This window comes from Pinus tabuliformis, chromosome 3_2, assembly GCF_031772625.1.
Source record: "Pinus tabuliformis cultivar Carrire ecotype Pingquan chromosome 3_2, CPIR1, whole genome shotgun sequence".
Taxonomy (NCBI): domain Eukaryota; kingdom Viridiplantae; phylum Streptophyta; class Pinopsida; order Pinales; family Pinaceae; genus Pinus; species Pinus tabuliformis.
In genome coordinates this window covers 261,263,311-261,273,354 of record NC_142302.1, presented here as the reverse complement: position 1 = coordinate 261,273,354, position 10,044 = coordinate 261,263,311, and positions in this window count along the sequence as shown.

Genomic DNA, 10,044 nt, shown 5'->3' with positions numbered 1-10,044 from the left:
GGAGCTATAGCTTCAGGTTAGGGCCCAACCTGAGAGCAATAGATCTCCTCGGTGTTGTTTGTAATTTGCATTTCGTTCCAGCACTTTGAGTTTTAACTTTGACATGCAATTTGAATTCACAGTCTGTTAATTTAGTCTTTTTCATGAGCTGAGATAGGATTAGTTTATGGTGATTTGCTTTCAGTTGCTTAGGTTCGATAGGAGGATAGTTATAAATTATTGGAGCTCCAGCAAAAGGTTGTTAAGGCTCACTGCCATCTCTGTTAGGGATTGGGGTGCAGTCCATAACCAACCACCAAAAAGAAACGCAGTTCTTCTCACTTCCATGCAAGCTGCAACATAGACATTTTCGTTGAAGATCCATCCATGCACGTTTGATATTGAACCATACTTCTAGATTTCACTTCCATGCACGAGTTTCATTTCTTGGTTTTCCATTGTTGTTCATAGGTATAATGGCACAGTTATCATAGGTTAATGAATTCTCATTGTTGATGCAATACACAAGTCATTTGTTTCATTTACGCTGCTCCATATCATTCCACTTTCTTCTTCTTCTTCTTGATCTCTCCTCAATCCACCTACTCAGCCTCTGTCCAACTCATCCATTAATCACTTAGCTCCATTTACTTACACTTTCGTTGATCCCATCCTTCCAAGCCATCAAACCACTACATGCACTCTTCCTCCATCTGATTTCTCTGCTCCTGAGCCATCACCAGCTCCATCTCCATCTCGCCTATCCTCCCACACCACTCCAACACTTCACCATCTCCCAAAACCTCCACGGCTAAACATCCTGTAGAAGCACAGACTTCCTGTAGAAATCCCTGAGTTTCCTGTAGGATCCCCTGCAGACTTCCTGTAGAAGCCTGCAAACTCGATTGCTAAGCATCCGAACGTGGTAGACTTCTGTGGATCGATGCTAGAGACCCTCTAGGACCTCCCCTGGCCATCCTGACCTTGCCCATGCTTTCCTTCCATTCCAACCGCTCCTGCACAACCAAACCCTAATCAAAAGCATCATCACAATAAATCCAACCACTTAATGAAAAAAATACAAAAACATGTCTTTCCATATGCAAGTAGCCTAGATGCATGTATTTCAGTTCACAGCAAGTAATGGCATTATTGGTAGTGGTTTCATTCACAGTTTTGCATAGTTAGGGTCTAGCTAGTCAAATTAGGGTTTACTAGGGTTTACATGCTTTGTTGGCTTTCAGTTCCTTTCTGCAACTAGATTAGTCTTCTTTAAGTTAGCTTTCGTCCATCATTCATAAAGCTTCTTCTGTGAGCCTATAGAAGTTGGCTTGAGCCCTAGCGGACTTGTGCCAGCTGACCAAGTGACAGCTGCGACAAGAGCTAGTACTTGTGCATACAGCACCGTCGCTTCCAAGTTTGTACGAACTACCGGGTTGATAAAATTAGAGATAAGAAGCTCCAGGAGTTGTAGCATTATTGCTACAATACTGGAGCCCACCAGTCGTTTTTCAGTATAGTTGTTTTTTCAGTCAAACCTAGCCGTTGGATGATCTGCTCTCCCTATTTAATATGCATCCATAATCTGATTCTTCAACTTGTCCTAATGATCAACCATAGTCGTTGGTTAGAAACACGTCGATAAATGTATTATCATGTGATTTACGTCGAAAAACTTTTCATAAACTTGATATGGGTCACAGAAGCCTCAATTCAACAATATCTCTAGTAGTTCGAAAGAAAATTTGATAGAATATTTTTAAAAAATACATCAGCCATTTTCTACATAGTTGAGAGAAGATAACATTGTTGATCAAGATGACTTATTCCCCCATACATTCTATGATCATGTAGCAAATTATATGGCAACTTTTCTTACTTGGAAGTCAATTTATTTTTCTAGGTATGTACTCACTCTTGTGGACCAGCTTTTACTGCTTTGGGTTGTGTTCATTTTTATTCTTGAAATTCATGGAGCTGGTGTAAGATCTAGCACTCAAATGCTTGCTTGGTATCACTAGAAGGTGGATTTGACTTGAAGGTATCCAATCTTGTTTATAGGTAGGAACCTGTACATAAATAAGCTTAGGTGTTGAGCATTTTAATTCCAGTTGCAGCTCTTCAATTCAGTCTTAGTTGATTAATAAGGGTGGAAGTCTCAATTCGAAACAATTTCAGAGAGGCTTCAGATTTCAAGAATTTCAAGCATTAGTTTTTAAGATTTCATGATTTTCAAAATTTTGGACTCCATGCCCAACAAAGGCTACCGATCTACGGTTCTCAATGCTTTACAAGCAAAATGATTTCCCCAATTGGAGCCAGATGTTGTAGCTTATTTTTCCTCTTGGATACAGACCGTGAACAAGATCGTTATGATGATTTTATGTTGATTATACTCAAAGGTTTACTTCCTTCTTGCCTAGATTTTATCCCAATATGAATGAGTATCATTGTTGATGCTAAATTTTCTTCGAAGTATTTTAGTAATTGTCCTGTCATTAATGTCATGTGTTCACTTACCTAGTCTGTACATATTGCTTGCAGGATCTACATGTTCTTGTAGAATTTGGGATGGATGAAAACAGTTAACTGCTCATAATAGTAAAAAATTGGCAAGCTACAAGGCCCTATCTCTGACTCAAGAAGACACGAGTGTTATGGATGAGGTTATCACTCCTGTCTATGTAGAGAATGATTTTGATCTAATGATGGATATAATTTCAGGGAATCCAAGCCCTAAACTACAAAGTTGGGAGAAGATAACAATGTTGATCAAGGTGACTTATTCCCCCATACATTCTATGATCTTGTAGAAAATTATATGGCAACTTTGTTTACTTGGAAGTCAATTTATTTTTCTAGGTATGTACTCGCTTCTGTGGACCAGTTTTTACTGCTTTGGGTTGTGTTCATTTTTATTCTTGAAATTCATGGAGTTGGTGTAAGATGTATCACTCAAATGCTTGCTTGGTATCACTGGAAGGTGGATTTCACTTGAAGGTATCAAACCTTGTTTCTAGGTAGGAACCTATACATAAATAAGCTCAGTTGTTGAACATTTTAATTCTAGTTGCAGCGCTTCAATTCAGTCTTAGTTGATTAATAAGGGTGGCAGTATCAGTTGGAAACAATTTTGGAGAGGCTTCAGATTTTAAGAATTGTCAGGCTTTAGTTTTTCAGATTTCATGATTTTCGGAATTTTGGACTCCATGCCCAACCAAGGCTACCAATCTAAAGTTCTCAACGCTTTACAGGAAAAACATTGTCGCCAGTTGGAGCCAGATGTTGTAGCTTATTTTTTCCTCTTGGATACAGACTGTGAACAAGATCATTATTTTGATTTTATGTTGATTATACTCGGAGTTTTACTTCCTTCTTCCCCAAATTCTCTCCCAATATTAATAAGTGCCATTGTTGATGTCAAATTGTCTTTAAAGTATTTTAGTAGTTGTCATATCATTAATGTCTTGTGTTCACTTACCTGGTCTGTACATATTTTTTGGAGGATCTACTTGTTCTTGTATAATTTTGGATGGATGAAAACAGTTAACTAATCATAATAGCAAAAAATTGGAAAGTTGCAAGAAACTATCACTAACTCAAGAAGACACAAGTGCTATGGATGAGGCTATCATTCTTGTTTGGGTATAGAATGATTTTGATTTGTTGATGGATATAATTTCAGGGAATCCAAGCCCTAAACTCTGTAATCATCAATATTATCTTATTAGAGCTACACCACTATTGGTGGTTGCTGGAAATGCAGAGCTAATGATGTTTCACTACTGCTCTCATATGGGCCAATTGTCTTTTACAAGCACAAGGTGGGATTATGGCTTTAGTATAGGCTCAGAGGGAACATTAAGATGAAGTTGCAGAACTTATCATGAAACAAATTGAAGAGGTGCTCACATTGGGGCCAAGGAAGTGATATTAAATGTCACATGTGTAATACAAATGATAATGAAATGTCATGAGAAAATCCATAATAAATGATTTTAAAAAGCAATCTCTAGTTCTAGTCTCCCATCTTTTTTATACTGGTTTGGTTTAATATCGTTGGGTTTCTGAAGTGGATTATGGAGATTAATACCATCAAGGTTTCTTTTGACCAAGTTTCCAAAAGATAGAAGACTTCATACACAGAAAACATAGACATACCCAGCCCATGAATTTCGGGTTCACTTTTTCGGGAAACGGTGTCGAATTTTAAAAATATGTGATCTGGGTTTTTGGTAGAATACCCCCAATTGACTTCCATGGAGTAATTTTCCGAACATTTGGACCGGTTTAAAATATATTGTAGTTCCTCAGGAACGTACATACCCAGCATTTGTAAAACATCTGAAACAAATCTATTTTCGTTTTTAAATCAACCAGATGAGTAGTGAGCGTTATTGACTAGGGACTTAAGCTAATGTAGTCTATCATCGAGCACAATATTGAGATGGTGATGAGCTAATTATCTATGCTTGTACACAACACTCAATTATTGTGTCCTACAGAACCAAAGGGGGAGTAAATTTTAAAGCAAAATGTAACAACTACAGTTCAATTGTGTTTTGTTGATAAACGTTGAGTGAAAGAGAGATGCCAAATCCATTCTTAGTGTGAATCACTTCTTAGAAATACATTCGTTGGAAGTCATTGTTTGAGCACTTGGAAATTCAAAAGGGTATGGTGTTGTGACAACATCTTTCAACCTTGTTTATAGTAATGAATGATAATTGTGATCAACATATATACCTATGGGATGCTCATCTAAGCAACATTTAGAAATCTTTGAAAACCATCTAATTATAAATGAACCAGGGGAAGTAAATGATTGCCTAGAAATAAAAAGGTCGCCCCAAGAAAAATAGAAATGGAATTCATGTCATAACGGATAACCAACGAAGAAAATGGGAGTTGACTCTTTCATTGGAATTAAATGTCGTCAATGTGAAGGAATATGTTATCATCCTAACAGATCCCATAGAATTAACGACCTATATTATTTATACTTAGATATGATGTAGTCCTGAGAGGACAAAATGCATGAGTTTTAACGTAGTGGGTGGTCCCGCAAGACAATATGTTCAAACCGCTCATCAAATAATCAACGATCCAAAATCTTTACGGCATAACCTCTCGTCGTTTCTGGCAACCACTAAGGGTGGTCCCGTAGGTGGTTTGATCATGTCCAAATACCATGTGGTTTTTCATGGGGTCCCGCACCTATTGTGTTTCAATTTATTTTTTAAAACCAATATTTTAATGTTTGTATTGTAAATTTTTAAGGGCCGAAGTTTTGTTTTAAAAAAAGATTCTATTTAATATTATATATAAAATAAAATATATATAATATTAAAATGATATTTATTTCAAAACATTTTTAAACAAAAAATAAAGTAAGAAACAATTCCCGAAACTGTTTCAAAAAATCAATTATCACAGTTAGGTGAGGAGGCAGAGATAAAAGTCCAAAATTTAATTTTTTGAGGGGTTTGGAGTCTAGTCTTGAGGATGGAGTATTGTAAACCAGAATCTTTTTTAAGCCTGAATAATACATGTCAGTTTTCTTCTAACATTGGTGTTGCAATGATTGTTTTTCTCATGTGTCCCAACATTCATATGTAGAAATTTCCCACCTATAGATCACCTGATAATGCAATAAACTAAAGCAAAATACTTGATCTACTTCTACAATCAATTCAGCAAAAGCTTAATCGAACATAAGCAACATCAATAAGAACACATATAACTGATAAGATGAAATCAATCACACATAACACAGAAGATATAACCTGGGGAAAGACTCAGCCTAAAACCCCAACTCTGTATTATCATACAAGTGGAAATATAGCCAGTATTACAAAAAGAATCAACTCAAAAGCTATCCTGCTCTCTCTGCAATACCTCTGTTGCTCATAGATAGTCAAAGGCCTCTATCTAACCTCTGGTCTACCCTCCAAGCCTCCTATTTCTTTGTGTAATTATGATTGGGGTCCAGTGCAGCCACTTGTGTGAATTGGCCTCTTCACACACTCACTAACCTCTAATCCAACTACGTTGTCTTGAAGGAGATAAATTCTTCTCCATGGATGAGCTTCCTTTATAGGAAAAAATTCATCCAACTGATAGTACATTGTCCCTTCTTTGATCTCAACTGGGTCTTTGTCTGAACTGACATGCATGAGTTATTCATGAGAGAATCTTCAGTTATCTGAAGTGTAGCAGTTATATGCAAGCATGCATTAACTAACTGAACTCACATTAATTTAAACAAACTGTTTAAATCAATCTAACTGGACTTGACTCAGTTAACTGAGCCAACTAATTACAACTCAAATTAGAACTCATCCTTATCTCTTTAACTGATGGATAAATTCCTCAATTAATAGAGAAATTGTTGCATGTCCTCACATAGACTTCATGTTTGATTTTTCACAACTAATTAACTCATGGTGAATTAATTAATTTATTTTCAAATAGCTGTTAAGTTCAAATTCGAATTTTACTTCCTATTTTTAGTCCAAGGACTAACTAAAATAGGAATCCATCTTGAACTGCTAAAAATAGAAATTCTATTTTTAGCACTTCCATTTTTCATTCCTTGTTGCTCAATCCAGCACTGATACCCAAACTGCTATTTATAGCAGTGCTATTTTTAGCACTTCTATTTTTAGCATTTCTTGTTGCTATTTTCAACACTCCCTCTCAACAAGAAAGGCATTCAACTCAAACCCAATCCTGTACCTCTGGAATGTTCTGCATGCAACACTTCTACCAAGTGTGGTTGCTCCAACAACTCTCGGAACAAAAAATCCCAACTGACCTCTCTATTGGGATAGAAACATACTCTGATGTTGAAGCTCTACCTACTGCTGACAAGTGCTCCCTCTCTAACCTCTGAGCTACTATAACACTCCATGCATCTCACACCATTGCACACCTCTCTATGCCATCTTGCACTGGTGCAACACTCATGTGCCTCTCGCATTGCTGCAGCCTGCTAACTCTACACAGTCCTGGGACTCCTGCACTGTAGCTCTCTCTACCACTCCATCCGCATCTGCCTCTACCCAATCAGTCAATCCTGCTACCTCTCGTTGGGGCTCCTGTAGCAAAGTCGAATGAAAGAGGTTGGGTACCTCAAGGATCTTGCCCCTATTCCAGCCTGCTTGGGACGATCACTCCACATCGCCCCACCTCCTACATGGAGGTATGGATGCATGTGATCCCTCTACCCACCTGGCTTGAAATTTCCCCCTACTGGAGGTCTCTGCACGAGTATATGTCTCTACTCGATCTCCTCTCAACTTCTCTAGTTCTGGCTGCTCCACAACCTCCTGAAGCTACTTCACCAATCGTGGCTCCTCCACAATCATCTAAGACTTCTTCTGGTGCTGCATGTTGAGAGGTAATGTACTCTCCCTCTCAACCACCAAGTCTCCATCTGTTGCCTTGCTCCTCAAGGCTTTGCATGCATCTTGAACCTCAAGTGCATACAGGTTCTTGACCCGTGAACCGATCTGCTTCACCTGTCTAATGATGATTTGTCTAAGGAAAAACTTTCCCTTATTGAAGACTACATCATAGCCTCTGTCTTCCAGCATCACAATTGACACCAAGTTTCTCTTCAGTCCTGGTACATACTTGACATTGGTCAAGGTAAGGCAAGCTCCATGCTCCCTCTGAAAAATAATCGTGCCTACACCTGAGACACTATAATTTTCATCATTACCCATCGTTATGAGTATCTGGAGATCTTTCTCCTCCAAAGTACTGAACAAACTCTTGTCATCGGTCATGTGGAAAGAAGCTCCACTGTCAAGAAACCAACCACTTCCCACCATGGATGAAACCATGCATGTGAACAGTGTGAAATCCAACTCGAACTGTGAGTCTAGTGCCTCACCTTCTGATCCTTCCACGAATCCCTTCTTGGATTTCCTCAGTGGAAAATTTGTAGCAAAATGGCCCACCTCATGACAACGAAAGCATTGCACTTTCGATTTGTCAAACTTCTTCCCACCATGGGAAGAACTAGATTCGGAATGAGAAACCTTCTCCTTCACCTTCTTCACCTTACTCGCGAAGGCACAGTTTTCTTCATCCTCCACGGATGAATAACCATCTCTGGTGCTTCTTCTTATCTCCTCCTGCATCAAATCTGACCAAAGTCGTTCCTAATCTGGTAGTTTCTCTCTTCCATTAACTTAGTCCTGGTAGCTATGCCAACTCTTAGGGAGACCGAGGAGTGCAAGACTCACCATGTCATCATCAGCTGTCACGATCCCTAGACTTCCAAGCTCATCCCTGCATGTGGTAAGATTGTTCAGATATGTAGAGATTGTGTCGCCCTTTTCACACTTGATCTTCCGAAGCTTGTCTTTCAGTGCCAGCTTCCTCTTATCAATGTTATTCTGATATAGATCTTTCAATGTTTTCCACATTGAAAATGGTGTCTCCTTCCCATGGAGACTCGAGACTATGTGATCTCAAACTCCCTCCAAAAGGATTCTCCTTGCTCTAGCCACATATTTCTTCCATTCAGCCAATTTAGCAGCACCAATCGGCTTGGGGACTTCTTGATCAATGAAGTCCTTTAGATTTTTTACCTCTAGTACTGCTTCCATGTGATCCTTCCAGGCTATATAATTCGAACTACCATCAAGGGCATATTCGAGTCTTAAACCATTGAACGCCATAGGTGAAATAGAGATGTGATAAGAACTCGATTTCTATATTCACGAATCACAAACTTCAAACTTCTCCTTCTTGTATACTGTTCTTCCTTGACCACCTTTGCTCCAATACCATGTAGAAATTTCCCACTTGTAGATCACCTGATAATGCAATATACTAAAGAAAAATACTTGATCTACTTCTACAATCAATTCAGCGGAAGCTTAATCGAACATGAGCAACATCAATAAGAACACATGTAACTGATAGGAAGGAATCAATCACACATAACACAAAAGATATAACCTGAGGAAAGCCTCAACCTAAAACCCCAACTCTGTATTATCATACAAGTGGAAATATAGCCAGTATTACAAAAAGAATCAGCTCAAAAGCTATCCTGCTCTCTCTACAATACCTCTATTGCTCATAGACAGTCAAACAGCTCTATCTAACCTCTGGTCTACCCTCCAAGACTCCTATTTCTTTGCGCAATTCTAATTGGGGTCCATTGCAGCCACTTGTGTGAATTGGCCTCTTCACACACTCACTAACCTCTGATCTAATTACGCAGTCCTGAAGGAGATAAGTCCTTCTCCATGGATGAACTTCCTTTATAGGAAAAAATTCATCCAACTGATAGTACATTGTCCCTTCTTTGATATCAACTGGGTCTCTGTCTGAACTAACATGCATGAGTTATTCATGAGAGAATCTTCAGTTATCTGAAGTGCAGTAGTTATATCCAAGCATGCATTAACTAACTGAACTCACTTTAATTTAAACAAACTGTTTAAATCAATCTAACTGGACTTGACTCAGTTAACTGAGCCAACTAATTGATGGATAAATTCCTCAATTAATAGAGAAATTGTTGCATGTCCTCAAATAGACTTCATGTTTGTTTTTTCACAACTAATTAACTCATGGTGAATTAATTAATTTGTTTTCAAACAGCTGTTAAGTTCAAATTCGAATTTTACTTCCTATTTTTAGTCCAAGGACTGACTAAAATAGGAATCCATCCTGAACTACTAAAAATAGCAATTCTATTTTTAGCACTTCCATTTTTCATTCCTTGTTGCTCAATCCAGCACTGATACCCAAACTTCTATTTATAGTAGTGCTATATTTAGCACTTCTATTTTTAGCGTTTCTTGTTGCTATTTTCAACATCATATATGTTTTTCCTCTCTTGGACAGTGTAAGATGCAGCTGAATGTTTTTAATGAATTTACTTTGTTGTATGCATTAAAATTTCATTGTAATCATTAAAAAAATAATCTTAAATCCCTTAATGAAGCACTACACATCTAGAAATATCATTCATATTATTCTTCTTCATCCATCATTCTTTCTACAGAGTTGAAGCACAGATTCTTAATTTCCTGTGCC